Raw genomic sequence first — 21,364 nt, 5'->3', positions numbered from 1 at the left:
TTTAGGGCCTGATCTTGGAGCCTTTACAGAAGGAGTTAAGTTTATTGTAAATAACTTCATAGCCAAGAATCAAAAGAAAATAAAAGGTCAACAGAGAGGCATAAGAGGTCAAGTAGTCTCATTCCATGGCCCAAAGGCAAGGTCAGTTATAAATATGTAATTTTTTTAACACAGTTAAGGTTGTGGTATCATTATAGCAGTTTGTTTAAAATACTGAGTTACTTTACCATAAGGAAAAAAACAACAACATTTACATTAAATGTCACTTTCTGCAGTTTCAGCATATTTGTTGTTTGCATGCTGGACATAGCAATCAGATTTTTTTCCATTTTTTACATCAATATGCTAAATATTAAAAAATCCTTATTTTTTTCACTCCTCAGAAATTTTTTCCTCCTTCAAATAACACCTGTTTTTGCAGTTGTTTTTTGTAGGTCATGTTTCCTAATTGCCAGTCACTCTCTTTCTTCTTTGGTCTCCCTCCAGCTGGCCCACGTTTCCTGAAGTGTACCGCTGAAGCAGATACATTAAGTTAAGCTTTGCCAGTTATATGTAGGGTAGAAAGCACGCTTTAGTGTCTTACAGATCACACTGAAGGCAGTTTGGTAAAAACATGAATTATTACAGAAATAGATAAGGCAGGGGATTTTTCCAGAATAACAAGCAGCTAACATTGTTGAGGATTTACCTCCCTGTGTTGAACAGTCCTACCCTGTAGAATAGAGGGTGACTTGAGCATGCTTAAAAAAAGTTCATGCTAACAGATCTTGCTCCCCTTATTTTTTAATCAAATTTTTTAGATTAAATTATTGACAAATATATTAAATTAATAATGAAAATTACTGGCTTTTATATCAACCAGCATTCTAGAAGGGTGGGAACAACACTTCAGAAAGAAGATTTCTGAATTAAAATTATATAATTTTTAAGTACCTACTTCTGTCCACAATCTCTAATTAAGTTGATGTAACTTAGAATGAGATTAAAATGTCCTCCTGCAAATTTAACCAGAGCATTTTTATGCAAACATGTTCTGAGGTCATGAAAGCCCTTCATATTTAGTCTCTTGTCTTTATTGTTATCAATGCAGTTTTCTCTTTTCCATATTTAATCACAGCATCTTTTGCAAGCATTTGGGAGTTTTGATGCCCCTTCACCATTTAAATAGAAACAGATTTTTTTTTTCTCAAGCACCTCACAGTTTAGGAGATGGTCTTGGTAACTGAATTTTGTAATACAGTTTTTGCTATGATAGTATTTTACCTATTCATGAATGCCACACTTTTTAGAATAAATTCTGATATGACTTGGTGGCTCAAAAAATTGGACTTTTCTTGCAATTACAACATAACTCTGCACTATCATGCTGGCAGATGTTAAATTAAAGAAGGTCTGGATGTGAACTTGAATGGAAAATCTCTTCTGGAAGTCCTGTAGGAAATGGTTTTGAAGGTGGAACAAATGTCTACAAATTTTGTCTACTAAAATTCCTCTTCAGTTGTGCTTTGCTACAGATACTACTCCCTAAACTTATACCACATAACAGTTCATTGTTCATTAGTTGCTGTATTTCAATGCAGAGGTGAAAGTCTCAAAAAAGTGGATCAAGTGGGTATTGTAGGAAACCTGTAGGAACTTATTGCACCACTGAAGTTTATGAGGAAGTTTGTGTCTATGAATCTGTTAATGTAATTGTTATGACATTGTTATGACATTACGTTATTCTCAATTACAGAGCTTGTTAAGCACTTAATGCAGTCATGGGATAATACTGCTGTATTAGAGAAAATTTTCACCTCTGAGCTGAGTGCTCATGTGTTAGTTCACACAGCATCCTTCTCTAGAAAAGAAGATGTTACTCGTGGTTGATAACCTAATACAGTCTACAAAGAGCCTTTCCTTTTTTTTCCATGTTAAATCGATAAGAGTACAATATGCTTTACATTACAGGATTAAGGAAAGTAATTTCAAAATAAATTTGATATGTATCCCATAACATTCTGGCTTTTGCATTGTTTTTTATCTTTTCAGTGAACAGTAACACATACTTAGGATCTGTCAGAAGAGTCAGAGATTAGCTTTTTAGAAAAGACTATATGCTAGAAGCTAATTATGTCGTTAGTAGCAATTTAGTATTCAATATATTGGTATGTTTCATCAATATTCAACCTGTTAACTCATTCCTAAATACATTGTAAACTAACAAAACCCCACCACCTTTTATCTTCTGATGCAATTTACAGTAAACCTATTCCTTAGAAAAAACTTGGGAGCAGCTGCACTGGTTTGTGGGGTCCTGAATCTGCAAAAGTAATGTACCTTGGCCAAAATACAAATCCAGGACTCCATCAGACACTTCAAGCCCACAGCCAACCTTCTCTTCAATCTCCAAGTTTTGTTATTTCATTATGATGTATTGCTGGAATACCATAAAAATAAAACAGAAACGCTGCAGTAAACTGAAGACTAAAATAATTACTGAGAGCCAGGAAGCTCTGAGTTGAGACTTCTGATACTGTGGGTAATGCGAACAAGCAAAGGTGAAATATAACGAGAAAGGAACCTTTGAGGGGAGAGAAAGGCATATATATGTGGGTATATATATATTTTTAATTTAACAGTTGAAGCTGTTGTGATTATACATGACTAAAATAGTGTTTAAGAGTCAGAAATTCTGCTTTTCCCCAAATTTCATTGGAGCTACATTGATTTACAGCACAAGAGAACAGCATTATGTACTCACAAGCAAATCCACCCACCCTTCTACCGAGACTAATCTCCTCAAAATAAATAACTGAAATCCTAAATTCATCTAGTGTTTGCAGCCTAGAAGTTATTTGCTGGGAAGCAGTGAACATTTGCTCTAGTTTAATTTGTCTTTTCCCTTTCATTGCAGGGGCATGCTTTAAGACCTTGCAAGTTGTGTTATAGATTTTCTGTCCCAGAGCAGAATGGCCAAAGAAAGGCTTTTTTCAACATTTTTTTATCAACTACAGTTTATTGAACTGTGTCATATCTTGGGTTTCTCAAATCTCGTTTACTTGTTTTGACATTTTCATAAATGAGAGCAAGCTTATGTCTGTATCTTCTAAGAGTTCTTGAGAACTATCGTTGCCCTTAATCATACAAACCACCTTTGTGTAACTTTGAGATCTTTAGTAAGAAGCTTTACACAACCTTTCAGAGAAAAATAAATCAAACTCTGACTTTTCCAAATTGCTTGTCTGCATTCAGGCATGAATTTCATCTTCAAGCTGGATTTCTTGAAGGGCAACAACAAACCTTTAGTCTATTTTTCCTGATCAGACTTTGAGTAGCAGAAAATGAATTGGTTTGATCTGGCTCACATAACTACATTTATTCCCCTTATAACCCTTGTCATTTTTTTAGGCTTTCCTTTTTCAATGCAATAGTTCTCTAACATTTTAAATGGAATTACAACTAGGTCATAAGATGTACAAGGACTGCTTTCCCCCTACTTTTTTTTCTTCCATACCAATTCCCATCTATGAAAACATCTGCAAAAGGCTAAATGTCAATTGATACAGATTTAATCACTACAGAAATGGTCATATAATGGAGAGGTAGCCTATAATCATATTTTTCCATTCTCTGGAAGCAGTAAACAATGCATCAAAATTATTGTGGAATCTTTCAAAACAGAAAACATAGAATTAGCCCTGACACTAGTGATCTGATTTTAAGCAGCACCATCTGAGACATTGCTGTTTGTGAGCACTGGATTTTATGGTGATGTTTTTCATGCTGTTTTCAGTGTCACTCGATTATCTACTCTTTGCTCTTAGCTTTGGAGAGTAACAATTATACTGCTGGAAATAGAGAAGGGATGGAAACCGATTAGTTAGGGAGCTTATTCTGAAAACTTTCAGCATCAGTTTAGAAATGTGAGTAGCTATATAGTGAGGTGTTTCCTGGCAAATGCCAAATTAATTTTTGGCCTCAGGACAGCTTGTATAGTGTAAAAATTAACTTCATACTGAAGCATTGTGATCATCATTATTTCAGCTGAAAAGAATAAGGAAGTAAACTCTTTTTGAGAACTGGTTTCTGCAGACCATGTTTTTCCCTTCTGCAGATCAATAGAAGACTTTGGTCTGCAAACTTCAAGGTTAAACTCTAACGTGTGTCACTGTAAGTTAACTCATTTTTGAGATTTTTGAGGTTAAAAAATAGCATTGTTAATTTATAGTGTCCCATAAACAATCCTGGTTCATAGAAATAGATGGACAATGCCAAGCAGACAATGTAAGCCCGCCCATGGAAGCTAGAAAAGCTAAATTGCAAAGGCATAAATGCCACCAGCATAGTCAATATAAATTGTGACATCTTAATGAGAGCAGGGACCATTCAATGTGTGCTGTAACCCTTATTTAAGATAGATTGCTCTTGCTTATACCATCTCTGGTTTAGAGAACAGTATTTCATGCAAAAATAGTATTCCCAGCTTCAACTAGATTAAAGTATACTCCTTGACTAGCATAGTATAGTCTTTGGCTTATTATCTGGAGCATTGTCCTACTAGATATGGGCTCAGATTACCTCAGAAGAGAAGGTACTAATGTCTGATTTACTACACACAAGATGTATTCCCTAAGACATTGCATACAAAGGATCAGTCTTCTTCCTCTGATTTGAAAGGAAAGGCTGCTACTCTCTCTTTTCTTCCCTCTTTCAGTTTAAGGGGAAGAGCAGTATTTACAAGATACTCTCTTCTTAAGTCATTTCCTATAAGCTTCCCACTGAACTTGCTGGCTTGCATTCAGAGGAGGGTTAGATCTGGCAGAATCTGACAGGGTTAGATCTGGTAATATTACTGTAACAACTTAACATGCTACTTTCCCCAAAGCCTCCTCAGTCCTTTTGCCAAAGGTCTTAAGAGAGTGGTAGAAGATGTTTGTGATCTTAGCTCTTCCACTTACTAGCAAGAATTAATTTAGGATGCAAGACAGCTAAAAGGCAGGTATATAGCTGGGAATTGGGCAAAGTAAATGGAAGATCCTAGATGTTTCACAATTTATCTTTTCTTGACAAATGTTTTAACCCAACGAGTTATTTCCTTGTAAATTTAGAAAAGATCTTTATATAGAGCAAAACTGAGATATTATTATAATCTTGTGGCAGTTGCCACATCTTTCCAAAAAAGAGCAGTCCTCCTTGCTCTTTGGAAAGCAAGAATGCTATGGATTTGCCCACTGTAGCTGGAGATATCCATTATGTCAAATGCAAAATGCAATAGTCATATCACATCCATGCTGGACTCAGCTTAATGCCTTTTCAGTTTCTTTTCACAGAGCCTTAGCAATGTGACCACCTGCTGAATCTCTCTTTTTAGCATGTAAAGAATCCTTTGTTTGGATCAGCTGGTCTTCTTTGACTTCTCAGCTCAGAAAGTTTCCTTGTGGTTTTTCTTATACCTCTCCAAGGGTTTTCTGGGGATAATTTGGGAAATTTTCAATTCCGGAAAGGACGGTAAAACTCAGTTCCTTTGCCACTTCGCTGATTTGCACTTCCTTACTTTGTTGTATGATACTAATGGAGACAAGTCTAAGCTCCTGTTTCTAAACACAGTCTGAATCATGAGAGAAAGAGTTGAAGCACTACTCTGCTCATTAAACTCTGCCTTTAAACTTCAGGGCTCATCTTTAATAGTTTACTAAAAATGAGCTCATCTTTACAATTCTTATAATTCCTTGCCCAGAGAGAGCTGTGATTTTACAAACATTTTCAGTTTCACTAGGCAATAGCCAGCTTTTCCATCATTAAGGTTCTATGTATCTTATGGAATTTTTGTTTCTTAGTTCTTGTCATGCAAACAAGGCAGTTAAAAAGTAGAATCAGGTAAAGATTGCAGTATGCAAAAAAAAAAAAAAATCAAAACTTCTGATGGGGGACTATTTTGCAAGCAGAAATAAAGGGTTCAGGTAGGACTTTTACCTGTGTTAGACGAATTGATTATCTGCATTAAAAGAGGGCCTTGACACATGAGTCTATTCTAGTTAAAAAAAAAATGAGATCTACTCAACAGCTGTGGGAAATACACTGTCTCATCCCCAGAGTTTTCCAGCTTGGTTTAAAGCAGTTCTCATGGAGTGACTCCACACACACATTCCTTCTGACATGTAGTTTAACTGAAGGTTGTTGACACAGCTGTTTCATGACACAGGTGAACCACCTGATAATTATCAGGTCTTGCTTCTCAGAAATAGGTATAAAGCAAAAGTAACCTTTCCTGTCAGTTCCCAAAAGCTGCAAGTGTAAAAACAAGGTGTGATTGCCATGCTTTGTCTTTGATTGCTGCACCTGCAGCACCAATTTCACCAGCAACTTTTATCTCCTCCCTTCTAAAAGCTTTTAGTAAAGGGGCAGTCCTCTTACCACATTAGTTGTTATAAATGCAGCTGTCATAAAGGAGGATACTGCATAATTTTAGAGATCTCAAGGTCACAAATCAACAATGAAAAAAGCTGTAGAATTTATTTTTTTTAAAAAGATGGTTTTCATCTCCCTCAAGCTAAAGATATATTTCTTTTGGCTATGGAAAAAGCTAATGGAAGACCATGCTCACCTGTCTCTGTCAGAGACTTCATTCTGTGAAAAGCCATAATTGACAGGAAGATCAACCTGTAAAGCTGACCAATAAAATATCTGTCAGCTTTTTTTGATGCACATTCCTTCTTCATCTAGCAAATTTTAAACAACCAGGCTTGTTCTGTCACGGGTTTCAATCATGGAGAGACTCTTGAGCTGCTGCTGGAAGAGATGTGAAAACATGCTAGCCCAGATTAGGAAGTGCTGAGCAGCAGACAGAGCTATAATACATTAGAAGGCACCACACTTGTGGCTACTCCTGATCCTATTTTAGATCCACACCACAGAGCTATTTCCTTGTATTTTGGTCCACATGCACTGTTAGCTCCCTCAGAAGCATGCTTTGTGTTCCAGTAGGAGAATTTGAGTCAGTTTTTATTCCTACTGATCAATATTAATTCTAACTCCATTTTTATTAATTCCAAACTTTTTGCTACTCATTTGTCAGTAGAGTGTCCATGGCTTGTTGCTCCAGGATGTAACTCATTTGTACTCTCAACTCACCAAAGGAGCTTTTTTCAGCATGCTGGAGACATGGCTCCAGTTATTTGGGCAGCTACAGCTCTCATTCCAGCCCTAGGTTTTGAGCTGAACCTTTTTCTCATATGCTCCTGATGTTTTCCAAATATACCAAACCACTTTGCTTTAGTTATAAAAAAAACGTTTTGGTTCCAGTTCTTACTCTGTTCAATGCACAAATATTTCATTCTAATTCTGCCAAAACTTTGCCACTTTTGTTCCTGTTAATAAAATGCACAACTTCCTGGTCTGCATCCTGTTAGTGCTGACATGGGTTCCTCATATCCAGTATGAGTTCATCCCCACCCCAAGGACAGGAAGTGTTCTGCTTTGCTGATTCAAATATGACCAGAAATTAATGTGAACAAAGAAACTTTTAAGAGGAAAAGTTTAGGTAAGAACATGACAGTTGAGAATGTAACAGCCAGAGTTATAAACGCGAAGGTGAGAAATATCAGAACTGAGGAAAAATATCAGAACTGCTTTGAAAGTCCTTGATAAATGGTAACAGTAATAGTAATGAAATGTAGCCTGAGAATTTAGCATAACATCATCTTTTTCTTTTTCCATTTTTTCTATCTGTGGCTTTTGTTGTGGGTTTATTTGCTTTGGGGTTTTTTTTTCCTAATGCATTCTTGTCTGTATAACTTGTTATTTACATTGGTTTGAGCATATACCAGTTTGAATTAAAATTATTTAACAAAGGGTTTACAAGCTTTTTTGCAATTTAATGTTGCTCATAACTTCCGTATGGAGTCACCCCACGAGGCTGACAGCTTTAAATCTGTCATCTAAGCTGCCATTTTTGTCAAATTGTCTAAACCAAATCCACTAGTAAACAGTTAAAACAATAAACTCTGGGGTTAATGTCGGTTGGCTCCTGAAAATATTAATATTACAAAAACTGCCTGTGGAACTGGCAATTGTTAGACAAGAAGCAAAAGACTATTAGGCCACAAGAGATTAAACTCTGATACCCCTTTCTGGATCAGAATGGAATCACCTTGGCTTAGGGGATTTGGCAGTTCTGTGTATAAAGACAGATCATTGTTCTTTGAACTCTGCTATTATTCACACTAAATGTATTTGAAATTCTCAAGTTGACAAATGGTACGCAGTAGTTGTGCAGCTGAAAGGAGGAAAGTTCTCAGCTGAGAATTTTAATGGTACATGGCATAAATATTTAAGTCAAGGCACAGCACAAAAGGTGAAAACTGACAAGTGTGCTTGATAAAGGGAGACAACACAAAGACAGGTAGATCCTCAGGTTCTTCATTTCACAGCTCCCTTAAACAAATTGGGAAGTCACAGTATAGGAAAGTGAAGTTCCATGGGTGCTTTGCACAGCCACATACAAAATCACAGCTTCTCTTTCCTAACCAAATCAGAGTATCCTTCTGCTTAAACAAGGATGGGTAAGGGACTTCTTGTGTTAACAGGGACTCTTTAGCTGATTTAGCATGACTAGGCAGGATGCTCTCCTTCCTCTGAGCTTGCTAAGAGTGTCAGGAAGTATTGCCTTCCTTCCTGGCTCCCAGCTTGCTACCTCTGCAACATCCTATGCCTCTACTGGCAGGGCTTCCTTGCCAGGTTTCAGCACAGGCAGATATCCACAAACTGCTAAAAAAAAAGGGGGTCCAGACATTGCTGGTGGATGTAATAATCTTATTTCTTTCTTCTCATTTGTTGTACACCATGCAGGAATAACCACCGTGTTTTATCTAGCGGTGAGGGTATTTTGGTTGTGAAGGACTGATCTGTAACTAACTTTGTTCTGATAATTATACAGCAATGTAATATTTTGGATATATAGATTAACTACAATTGTGGAAAGCAACGATGTTGACACTTTTGGGTTTGAAATATGCTCTATCAACAGATCTGAATATGTTCAACATACCTACAAAAATTTGAGGTATTCTAAATACCTTCAGTTATAGCTATTTTTTTCAATTCTAGCTGCCATGATCATGTGTTTCACCCCTGTAATAATGGATTTTTCCCATTGATGACTCAGAGGAAATAGTCTCTCCACCCAGTTTTTCACAGCGTAAACCACAGCAGTTCCTCAAAGTTTTCACTGAAAAAAGTTGCTACTGTAGAGCAAGAATTTAATACAACCTCAAACACTAGCATAAATATGTGATCAGATTTAAATTTATGTACCTTGTGACCTCATTTGAAACTGTTGTGACCTCACTGCTATAGAGCCTGGTTTGGGAACCACTGCTTTATACACTGTCACATGGCAGATATGCATTTCTGAGCTATATTAGCAGTCTGTAGCACAAGGCAGCACAGTCAGCCTGTCCTATAGAGGAGACTAGGCTTATTTAATGTTTCCATAGTCTAGGATAATGGGAATGTACCTAATAGGTGCAGCATTACTGGCCTCCTCTCCCCTTCAGTCTTCTCTGTTTCAAGAGCTATGACCATATTCCATTCCAGTGAGTGTAAATCCAAAGCTGGATTTACACTGGGATGATAGAGTAGAATCTGATGGCTACTCAAGACAGAGATAAGTTGTATTGTAAAATTACTTTTGTTTCCTTCTTGATCTTCACTAAATTGCTTACAGTTACAGACATACATGATGCCTCAAAGGTGCATAAACACCCCCTCCCTGTAGACATTACAACCCACAATAAGAATTAAAACCACAATATAAAGAACTACTTCCAGAAGGCAATAGATTCTTCCCAGGGACTACGCTTTCCTATGGGACATTCATGCACTCAGTAATTCTTAATCTACAATCAGTCCAGGTAGAGTATTCTGTTTCTTTTAAAGATGTAAAGAGCAACGCCTAGTGGATTAGCATAGAAACACTTCATGGAAGAAATGTATCTTAGGAAGGATTTGAATGAAGATAGCATTGTGAGTTCTTCCAGAAGTCTTATCAGAAAAGATTTTACAGCAGAGAAGAATAGTTCCTGTCTTTGCATCACAGTTGCTTTCTAAAAACAAGAACTGAAGAGAGATAAGGAAACTTTCTTGTAGACTACTCCTATTATCAAACAGCAACTTCACTCCACCCTTCCCCTGTATTTGGCTTCTTACATAGTGCCTGGAGCTGCTGTTTTGTTCCAAGACTACCCTCGGAAAAATTCCCTGCCATTATCAGAGATGCTAACAAAAGAAAGAAATGTATACTTCTTCCAAAGAGGAAAAATGTAATTAACTGCTCTCGGTCAAAATCAGGAGAGGTACCCCTTTAGCTTGACTGAAAGTTAGCATAGCTTTGCCCTGTACTGTGACTGGCTGCATGTGCTGAAACCAAGCCCTGGACACATCCAGTAGCGCTATTCCTGAAGCAGAAGTTTCAGCTGGTATTTACACTGATGCCAATTACTTAGAGAGTCCCCCCGAAGATAAAGAAATTGTTTCAACTTGTATTTAGGTGAGAGCTCTCAGTTTTGATAATTCATACTTATATTATGTTAAAATTATGCTGCTGTTCTTACCTGCCCAGCAAGGAGATAAGGCAACAGGCTATGTAGGTGTCCAAGCACTCACAAACTCATTCACACAGAAGTACAGCAAGAACTTCTCTGTATCAGGGTGCTCTTCTTGCCCACCTTTCAGAAGCAGGGGAAAGAATAATCCTCCCTCCCTTCCTTCTCTTTGGGATGAGGCAGCAGCTTGCTCTTTGAAATTTCCATAGTAAAGGTGCTGCAGAGCAGGCAGAAGATCCTGCAGACCAGATTTGGCCAGTGGGCTGCATTTTGCAATAGGACACTCTCCGCTCATAGCAGGCCTATGCACTCCTATCTCTATAGTCTCAGGCACTGGGCAACATTATAAAGGAAGTTGTCACCACTCGAGAGCTTAACACACAGTTTATAGCCTTTGGAGTCATCAGTCCTTACTAGAAACAAATAAGCTGAAGAATTACATTGAACTGGTAATCCTGGCAATTGTAGCCAGTTTTATTTTTCCTTGGTTACCTCATTTGTTGTCACAACACTTCATTCCGGAACAGAAACCCAGTGGAAAAAGCATGTGATTAGAAATTTAGTGATTTAACTGCACCCTTAGCACTAGTTCCTATGTACTGTGGCAATGTGGAGATGCACAGTATTATGAAGGAAAGAGTTCTGTGCCACAGTGCTGAGGTGGGAAAAGTACTGTTTATGATTGTAACTGATACTGTGTGGCTGCAGTGTAGTTTTAGTAAGAAAAATGCTGTAACATAAATGCTCTTTTCAGCTGGGAATATACCTTGTGTGTAAGACAACAAGAGTAGAGGGAATGTCCAACATTCAAGCTCATAAGATGCCTTTTAAGGGAAAACAGGGTCTTGGCTGAGACTGAGACGACCAGGACTGAAGGAGTTTGGCATTTAGATCACAGTTGTAGCAAAACCAGATGACAAAGCAGAGCTTTAAAAAGCCTCTCAGATGGAAAGGTTTGGATTAAAATGAAGTGAGAGGAATGGAAGGTGCCACTAACTAAGGGGAGGAGATAGAAAACAATGATGCTATTGTAGCAGCAGAGTTGGTGAAGGTCAGAGACTATAAGCTCTGATTTGCATTCTTTCAAAACACTTATGCAAAGCTGGTGATTTTTTTAGTGAAAGATTAGGGCCAAGGGATGTTGTGGCCAGGGAGTTTGCTGCATTTGTGTGAATTGTAATCTACAGTGCCTTGGTTTTTCAAGCAAAAAACAGTGACTTCAGCAACTTTATGCAAAGGATATCTGCTTTGCATTAGACTTGCCATATGCCTTTTGAAGAATTAGCTATAAACCTCAAGATCTGCACTTTACAGGAAGCTCTGGGAAGGGTCAGTCCAAGCTATGGTATCTGGAGAAGTCACTGCAGGATGTGGAACAGGCAGTGAGGCTGTCAGGTCTAACTCTATCCAAGAGACACTAAGCAGAATATTTCTACCTTGAATACATGCTTTTGTGACCCTCAGTTGAAGAACTGTGCAGTCTTTAGCCAGACAAGAGAGACAAGTGTCCCAAGGGCATGGGACCATAGCTGGATCTTGTGAAATTAATGATGGATAGTCCTGCAGGGGGGAACCATGTTAAATTTCTTTTACAGAAATTCCTTATACAAACCTATCTCCCAGGAAACAGTATTTATCTACATTAACATTTTTTATCTATACTAGATATATAGAATGTGCCTAGGTTCACTGCTGTTTAGGTTTCCCTCCTTTAGCATTCCTACAGCTTGCCAGAATGTCTGCTTCTGCAGAAACAAAGGTTAATTAAACACATCCGCCCATTAGAGCAAGGAGTGAATATTACAATCTGGCCCCAAGCTACCTTCTTCAGCTGTCAGCACTGAAAGACACTTGGAACCACAAATTAGTCCTCAAGCAAAACTAGTTTCAGCAGAAACCACTTGTTTTATTGAACAGAGAAGTCCTTCCCCATATTTACAGTTTCCGCTTCTACTTGTCTCGCTGTACTTAGTTCCAGTGAGAAACACTCTGGTGGTATTTTGCAAGTTGTGTGATCCAAGGTTCTTGGATCGTTACAGTGCCATGAGTTACACATAATAAGGAATGCTAGAAAAAAGCACCTTGCCTGCATTGCTAACTCCACATTTTATAACTAATATAGTTTAAGTTAACTCCTATTGGATTTTTTTTTCACTTGCAGTATTGCTTAGCTTTGTCCCTTTCACTGTGCTTGTACAATGGAAATAAACTGGCCAACTCCCTCATTATGTATTTCTTTTCACTTTCTTTTCCCTTTCATTATCTGGCTCTAACGTGTAAGCACCATGTTACCTACCACAAATGCTTTCTCAGTTCTGTGAATCAAATCTGCAGAACTACAGAATCTACTAATTACATGAACTCTTCAGAGTAGCACTATGGCTGTACCTCAGTTTCTGTCTTAAGGTCACTGGGAATGAAGTCAGACGAGCATATACCTTTCACAAACATGTACTGTTACCATGTCTATAATCCTCACTGCTTGAAGAACTGACATTCCTAAAATGCTTTATTTCTGTGCTGAGTCAACAGAACAAGGCTGTGATAGACCTGTTAGAGCGGTGACCAGTAATCTGATCACTAAGGTAGGCAGGACACATTGAGGTCTTTGGTGAAAGTAGGATCTTAAATAATGTTAACTATGTAAAAGAGCACAATATGTACTTAATCATAGAGGCAGATTGTTTTTGATTCTCTTCAGCAATAGATGAAGCAAGTATAACTCTCTGCATTCAAAATTCAAGGCCCCTATTTTGTCAGAGCTCTTCTCAAATGCAATATTCTATTATGCACCCTCCATTCTCATTCAGATTATCCACAAGCAATTCCTGCTTTTCTCAAGCTGACTCATTCTTCACACCTATTAGCTGAATTGTTGCTGAAAATGTTCATGTGTTTCATTTCTACCGGTTTGGCTATTTTTGATCAGACACAAAGACCACAAAGTCTTCTTCCTATTCCCAATATGGAAGAGAACACCCAGGCATATTACCATTTTAAACCCTGTTTTTCACAAATATTATCTAATGTTTGATTAACATTTTCAGCTTCTCAAACACTACTACTGTTACATTTGATAGGTTGATAGTAGGAACTATGGATAAAAGGAGACATGAGTGAAGAGCACTGAAAGAATTTCAATTCTTTGCGTTGCTTTCTTGGGTTTGGTTTCAAAGTGTATGAAAGACTCAGAAGTGTTCAGAAGTGTCTTCTTTGTCCAGTTTGTACTGGACTACTCCTCCTTGGTTTTCAGAAACCCCTTTGAAAGACAGCGTTTCTGTCCCTGATAGATGGGCACAGGCACAGTGCTGTCTTGCAAACTGCTCATCACTTGGCATTGGGACATTTTCTGAAGTCTGTGAGAGAAACATCTTATTCTCTAGCAGAAACTGAAAGCAAAGTTGGAGTGGTACTCTGACCAGTATTTCGGTATTGGACAGTTGATCACTGATGACAGAGCTCTAGTGGCAAAGTGTAAAATACGCTTGTAGTTAACATTTTAAGGAGAAGATAAACCCAAAAGAAAAACAAGATGGTAAGCTAGAAGTATTGACCCCAAAGAGGAAAAAGAATGGCCTCCTTGGAACATCCCTCCTTGGCATCTTACCTGAAACATTCTGACTAGCTTGCAATTGATAGGCAAGATGTGACTCCCTTCTTTACACGTACAACCTGTTAAATTACTTTAGAGTTGTTTCCATAAATACAGCATGCCAATGCTTACTGTCTGATTTTGCCACCTAGGAGCTTTATTGGCAATGAAACAGCTGAATTTTGAAGGAATTTTGTTATTAAATTGTAATTAAGTTGGAAGGCTGCTTGCACAGCAATGTCCTATTCATTACATGTGGCAAAACTCTTTATAAAAATTTTGAAGCTGACCACAGCCTTTTTCTGCTTATCTCACCCACACTAAAAGTACTGTATGATACAAAGCATTGGATAAGGCTGTGTAACAGACAGCTGCGTCGATACCCAGGTTGAACAGGGAGCAAGCCATGGTAATATTATTTCTGCATTCCCTCTCCTGGGCCTCTTCAGTCTTACACCTACGTACATATTTTCTGGACCATTTATTCTATCCTATACTGAAGAACACTATCAAACAGGTAAAACAGCGAGGATTGGAAAAATTTATATATGTCCTATCAGCATAAACAAATACATGGACTATGCTCGGGAAAGCTCTAAAGCTGCTGGAGGATATCATTAGCCTGAAAGTGGGCACTATTCATTTAAACAGGTTTGCAAGGATCACATCTCTTTCTGTACCAGTTTATTCAGAGAGGACACAGCATGCAGTTCAGAACTCCACTTCTAAGCAGATATTTCTTAAGATGCTGTTGCTCTTTTGTGCTTTAGGATACATTTTCATTTAGCCACGACAGCGTAACCAGCAGTCTGTCTTTTGGTTTCTGTGGGGCAATAACTTTACTGTGCTCCATAAATTAAAGCTATGAGTATTATTAAGTGGAATGGCTGCTGAGAGTATGAAAAGAAGCATTGCTATATTGACAGCAAAGAGATTGCTGTGAGTTTTAATGTGTTCTTTTTTTTTCGTGGAGATCTGCTAGAGTGGATTTTTGAAGTTCAGGATCACTGTAAACAAAATATATTCAGCTGATACCTGAAGAAATGTCTGAACAAGAAAGACAAAACAGGTCCCGAGTAAGGAAAACTTTTGCAAGTATTTCAGCTGCTTAGGTGATTAAAATATAATACTCCAACCTGAAATTGAGAACAATTATTTTAATAATTTAAGGAGTTCATTCAACTTTAGAGTTAAGTCTAGTTTGATGATTAAAATACAGGGCAAGGAACCAGAAGACATAAAGTCTATTTTCAGCATTAGCACTGACTCACTCTGTGATATTAAGCAAGTCACTTAATTTAACTGTCTCACTCTCTGTCTCACCTGTAAAATGAGGGAGCCTACCTCACAAGCTCTTTGTGGGATTAATTAATTAAACATTTGCTGTGCACCTAACATTTCTTGGATATAAGGTGCTGGAAAATTTATTTTTTAAGATATATATAAACAGAATACGACAGCAGAGTTAGGTGGCTTCTATAAGGGAAACTCACATCTCTTTCATCTTTGGATCTTTTAAGCATGACAACGAAATAATTAACTACAGGACCAGTTGGTCACCAACCCAAGTGAGCTAATTGGTGACACCAATACTGGAGGCAGCCTGGGCTGCAGTGATCATGTTGGTGTAAGAAATCAGGAAAAGGAAGGAAAGACACCAGCATGGCAGAGTTGAGACCTGCTGGTCAAACTAAAGGGCAAGAAGGAAATGCACAGAGTGGAAGGAAGGACAGGTATCCTGGGAAGAGTATAGGCACTCTGCCCAGTTGTGTAGGGATGGGGTCAGGAAGGCCATGGCACACTGGAGCTGAACTTGGCAAGGGATTCAAAGAATAATAAGAAAGGCTTCTACAGGTATGTCAGTCAGAAAAGTAAGGTCAAAGAAATCATATTCCCCTGGTGATCAAGACTGGAAAACTGGTAACAACAAATGAGGAGAAGGCTGAGGTACTCAAAGAATTTTTTCCTTGGTCTTCACTGGCAAACTCTCCTCCCACACCTCTTGAGTGGATGGCCAGCAGGATGGGGACTGGAGAAGAAGTTCAAGTTTGTGAACTTCCGAGAAACCTGAACATTTAAGGGACTATGAGACCTGATGAGAAGTTGTCAAGTCACTCTCCGTGATATTTGAAAAGTCACAGCAGTTAGGTGAAGTCCCTGGTGACTGGAAAAAGGGAAACAATGCACCCATTTTTAAGAAGGGTAGAAAGGAGGACCCTGGGAACTACTGACCTGTCAGTGCTTGGGAAAATCATGGAACATATACTTCTAGAAGCCATCCTAAGGCACACGGAGGACAGGGAGGTGATTTGGAACATTCAGCATGGCTTCACAAAGGGCAAGTCCTGCCTCACCAACCCAGTGGCCTGACTACATCACATATTCTAGAATTCTAAAACTGTGAGTGAAGCCCTTGAAATGAGTTTATAAATTGAAAAAAAACATAGCTACAAACTAGACAGACCAAACTATAAGTAAGAATAAAAATACATCATCACTCTTCAGTAGAGCACAGAATTGAAAGAATAAGTTGAGTTTTTTCTGTGAGGTAAGCAAATTTACATCTAATGGAAGTGAAAGACAACAATTTAAACACAGAGAAAGGGAAATATAATTTTTTTTTTAATCCCACAGTTTTTACTCATGGCCACACAACATTTGGAACCAAGATTTGGTTGGAGCCAGTGAATTCAAGAAACAAACATTTCCATGGAAATGGGAATATCTGCTGTGATATTCTATTAAGTGAAAAGAGTTACAAATCCCTTGTGTTGTACAGTAAAAGCCAACTACTAACTGATAGGCATGTAAAAACATCTCCTGTGAAGCCTATTTGACAGCTGGTGTCTCTGGACTTACTTGCAGCTGTATCAGAAGCACCTGGTACAGGTCACTGGCAGAGGCAGAACCCCGGAGGAAGAGAACAAATGATCACCTCTAGTACAGCAATCCCCGATGCTACTGAGGCCAGGCCAAACAGCACACAGCATGTCTTGAGCATCCTTCTACTCTTATTATAACTGTGTTGCAGAAAACGTCAGGTTTGTTGTCATAAAATTAACTGCATCAGCAACAGAAGAGGGTCCAGCAACTTTTAACTGAAGAGGAGTTTTTACCTCACAATGCAGTTTAACAGACAACAAAAAGCAATGTGTTCTACTAACACTGTGCTGTGACCCTATGAAGGAGCTGATCAAAACCATAGAGAACAAAATAAAAATAGATAGTTGTGTGATCAATGAGATAACCAAAGGTTATGTATTTCCTGTACAGTTGCTCTCCTCAACAAAGACTTTTTTGGGGAGCAAGGACAAAATTTATTTGCACTTTTTTGAAGCGAGTTATTTTTATCTTAAGTATTCATAAAAATATCACTGCTGCTTTCTGTTGTTCCATTCAAACTAGTTTGAGGCTTTTATGTAAAGCATGGTCATAAGACTTTTACAACTTTGGAATGAAGTTGGTGTTTGGTATTCTGCCAGGACAACATGCACAATAAAATTCAGGTGTTCTATATATAAATAATTTCTGCTATATCAACTGGTGGATATAAATGCAAGTCATTTATTTACTTTCATTATAACATTTGTTATGCTGTGAATTCTGGATCATACAACGTTATAAATATAACTGTATAGTTATATATTTATAGTTAACAAGTTACTACTAAATTAGCATTTCAGAGATATCTAGACAAAACCTTAGGCCCTCCACCAAGAATGGCAGAGCCTTTAGCTCTGCATTTCAGAGCTAAAGAACAAGATGGAAAAGTGCAGAAATAACACCACCGCCACCACAGGTTATGTAGTTATACTAAAAAGAGTCAATGACTCACTGTCAATGTTTACTTGGCCTGTATGCTTTAGGGATGAGTGGAGATTAGTGAGGAAAACTACCTCTTTTATTCTCCTATTATTTTGCTTATTACTAGCTCGTACAACTGCATTCCTTAAATCAAACCAGATAAAGAATAAACTTGTCATCCAGCATTAATACAATGCCATGTGGTCACTCACAGCTGTTCATGTCTACATTTTAGCAGCTGTTTTTTTCCTGTCTGTCTGTCCACAACAAACGGGTATGTTGCCTGGCACAGCACATGTACCTTGGCCCTTTCCTACGCTAAACCCACACCTTTAATCCAGTCTCTGCACCCTGAGAGCCTCCCATGTTGCTGCTGTTCCTTTTCTCACCCCAGCCGGGACAGGGAACTCCCTTCTCACTTCAGTGATTAATAATGACAGCGAGTTCTCCTTTCACTTTTATTTGTGTCCCAAACTGCACATACATGTCAATACATAGAGAAGTGATCGTTCTCCAATGCAACTTTACAAGCCAGAAAAATTGTTTGCTCTCTCAGCTGATACTCACTGTGCTTGAAGGGCCTTTCGTCCTAGAGCAGCAATTCCTTAAGGAGTATGAATTAGGCAGGCAGGCAGATGGTGGCAGAGGTAGCTCCACTACAGTATTACAGACCAATTCACATGATGACTATAGCTGGACTCCTAGTGCCTCAGAAAGCTACAAGAAAAGGGAAGGGCTCAGGATATGATATCATGCACTCATTCTAAAAACAAGGAAACTGTTGTAGATGACTGGAAAAGTAACAGCTTAAAAATTGCTGAATGGCCAATAATAGAAAATTACTTTTCTGATTCATCTTCCCCACCCATTCCAGTGAAAAGTTTCAATAAATACAAATTACAAACTTAGAAAACTATATTTACATCATTACTACGACTGGCCTAAGATACCTATTATAGCTGAGTCACCTCAGAGTGTTGCTTAGTGTTGCCTGGTGTTGTCTGTGCTTGTGTCAGATCTCAAGCTCTGAGCTTGTTACCAGGTCTGTTCAGGCAAATGTGCCTGTCCCCGGCACAGCTGGGTTTGTGTAAGCACCAGGGACCCACATGTATCCACTCCTTGTCAGTATCCTGACTTGTTTATTGCCTTTTTCAGTGAAAGTAAAGCACCTAAGTGATTTAAGAAACCAATTAATATTTTCTAAAGCAATGTAAGCAAACAGGTTTTTAAATCTCATGGAAACTCCATGTGATTTTGTGCAGATTTGCGGGGGTAAGTTTTACTCCTTAGATCCTTTTCTAATTGCAAGCCTGCTTTAGAAATATAATCCATTTACAGGGCTATATTATTATAAATTTATTTCCCAAGACATTGTTTACAGCCTTTAAAAAAGAAATTAATAAACATTTGAAGCAAAGCAGATGTCCTACCTCAGCACAATTGTTCTTAACCTGGATTTAGCTTTGAAGTTTGCTGTTTTTATTTCGGATCCGAAGAAGCACCTGCATGCCTGGAAGCTTGTCTGTTCTTTCCAGCTTTATCAATTGGTCTAATAAGCCACTCATTTTTTCTTTCAAGTTGTCAGGATAATTTTGTTTCTGTTATAATCCCATAAAACACACTCAGAGGAAAATTTAGCCCAGCCTTCAAGCATACTACATTTTTATGTTGTGTTAGGAATTGCTGCATTCTCTGTTACAGCAGTCATTGTCATTTCTTTTTTTGTGTTAAAAATTTCCTGGGATTATTTTTCATGTAATTTATCCCAGATTTAGCATTAAGGCCACCCATGAGTGATATATTATTGTTTATCATCATTTTCAAGCTCCTGTATTGGCTTTTAGTTTAATGGCTTGGATTTGGGGGAACTTTATCATATTAAATCAGTTTAGTGACTGAGCATTATATGATTCAGTATTTGCCAGTACCCTTCTACTGAGCTGCATAACAGGGTGTTGCTCTTGCAACTCTATTGTTTAAAAAGAAATATTCTGCTGCCAGATTCCTTGTTCTGTTTGTGCCCTTTGTTAGTGGACTTTCAATTTCAGGAACTTGTTCTATTTAAGAAGATAGTGGACAAACAATACTTTATAATATAATATTTATTAAACAGATGCTGATATTATCAATGCTGATATTATCAATCTGGTGGTGATGCATCTCCCAAGTAAACCAGCTGTAGTAGTAAAATAAACTGGAGCGCAAAAGCATTTTCTTCATAAAAATTCTAGGGATTTTTACCTACTTGCGCTTTAGGATCAAGGATCTTACATTTTTCTGTGCAGTAAGGGGCAGTGACATCTCAAACTGGGCAAACAGAAATTCTTTGTGAGGTTGAGGAATGTGACTTAAGATCACTAATACCTTCACTTTTGTAGAATTTGGGAAGTCCTTCTAAAAAACCGAGATACAGTTTACATTTATGTTTCTGTTTCTCAGCATCTGGTAACCTGGATAGGGAAGTAGTTTGGAGCTTGGGGAAGAGGTGGAAGGGATTTATAATATGGGGAAGTGAGGTAAAACCAAGATTCTAGTTTTATAGTAGGAGAGACAGTGGTGAGCAGGAGTAAAAGGGATCATGGCAGGTCAGGCAAGGTTGTGTGTGGGAGGATAACTTCGATGATGAGAAGGCAGCAGGACCATAACTACCTCCAGATTTGGGCACCTCTTACAACCCTAAATGAATCAAGACTGTGTCATAGTTAAAAATATCTTGCCAGTTCTAGCTTGAAGTCAATTACAGGAGCTTCCAGATCATTTTGCTCTCTTAGGCTCCCTGTGGAATTTCAGATGAATAGTACACTTCACATTTAAGACAGTGCTGATATTTTGGTCTGCTGCTGTTCTGCTCCAGAGAAAGTTGCTTTTTGGTAGAAAGACCTACATGTCCTGCAGCATGCAAACATAGGCAACACGTAACATTTATACAGGGGTTTGTTCATAGATAAGTCCAGTTTCGATCACAATTAGCTCTCTTAAAGATCACTGGACTAAAATATGCTTTATAAATATATGCAAAAATTGTTCTTCATGACAATACCATGGAGTTGGTGCAGTGATGAGAAATTTTAGTAGTGTGCAATACGAGGTGGAAAACGTTTGCCAACACTGATAAAAAGGAAGAACAGAAATTGAAGAAGAATTATTTTCCTTTGCTGATTATTTAATTGCTCAGGAAAATACAGTGTGATTGTTAAAACTGCTGTCAGGTGTACAGGAGCAATGCTGGCAGCAATTGTGTTTTGCAGCAGCAGAATGCAAAGAGGAATATAGATGTGTGAAAAGAGGGAAAAGATCTGTAAGAACGGTGAGATCAGTTTGTGTCCCTAAGGACTGAAGTCTAGGTGATTTAGAATAGGAAATCATTTTTAGGGATGTAAACATG

At 38.1% G+C, this 21,364-nt stretch overlaps 1 protein-coding gene across 1 annotated transcript in view; it reads right to left on the bottom strand.

Annotated features, from left to right (window-relative positions):
• The window catches only part of RALB (RAS like proto-oncogene B), a 49,932-nt gene extending 31,254 nt beyond the window's left edge, over positions 1-18,678 (bottom strand). The window contains exon 1 of the mRNA XM_027678942.1: positions 18,547-18,678. The gene's annotated coding sequence lies outside the window, so the exon portion shown is untranslated. The remainder of the gene's footprint in view (positions 1-18,546) is intronic.
• Positions 18,679-21,364: the final 2,686 nt, after the last annotated feature.

The sequence above is a fragment of the Neopelma chrysocephalum genome, unplaced genomic scaffold, assembly GCF_003984885.1.
Source record: "Neopelma chrysocephalum unplaced genomic scaffold, ASM398488v2 Primary Assembly neopelma1_44, whole genome shotgun sequence".
NCBI classification, from domain to species: Eukaryota; Metazoa; Chordata; class Aves; order Passeriformes; family Pipridae; genus Neopelma; species Neopelma chrysocephalum.
This window is presented reverse-complemented; position numbering and strand designations above follow the sequence as displayed.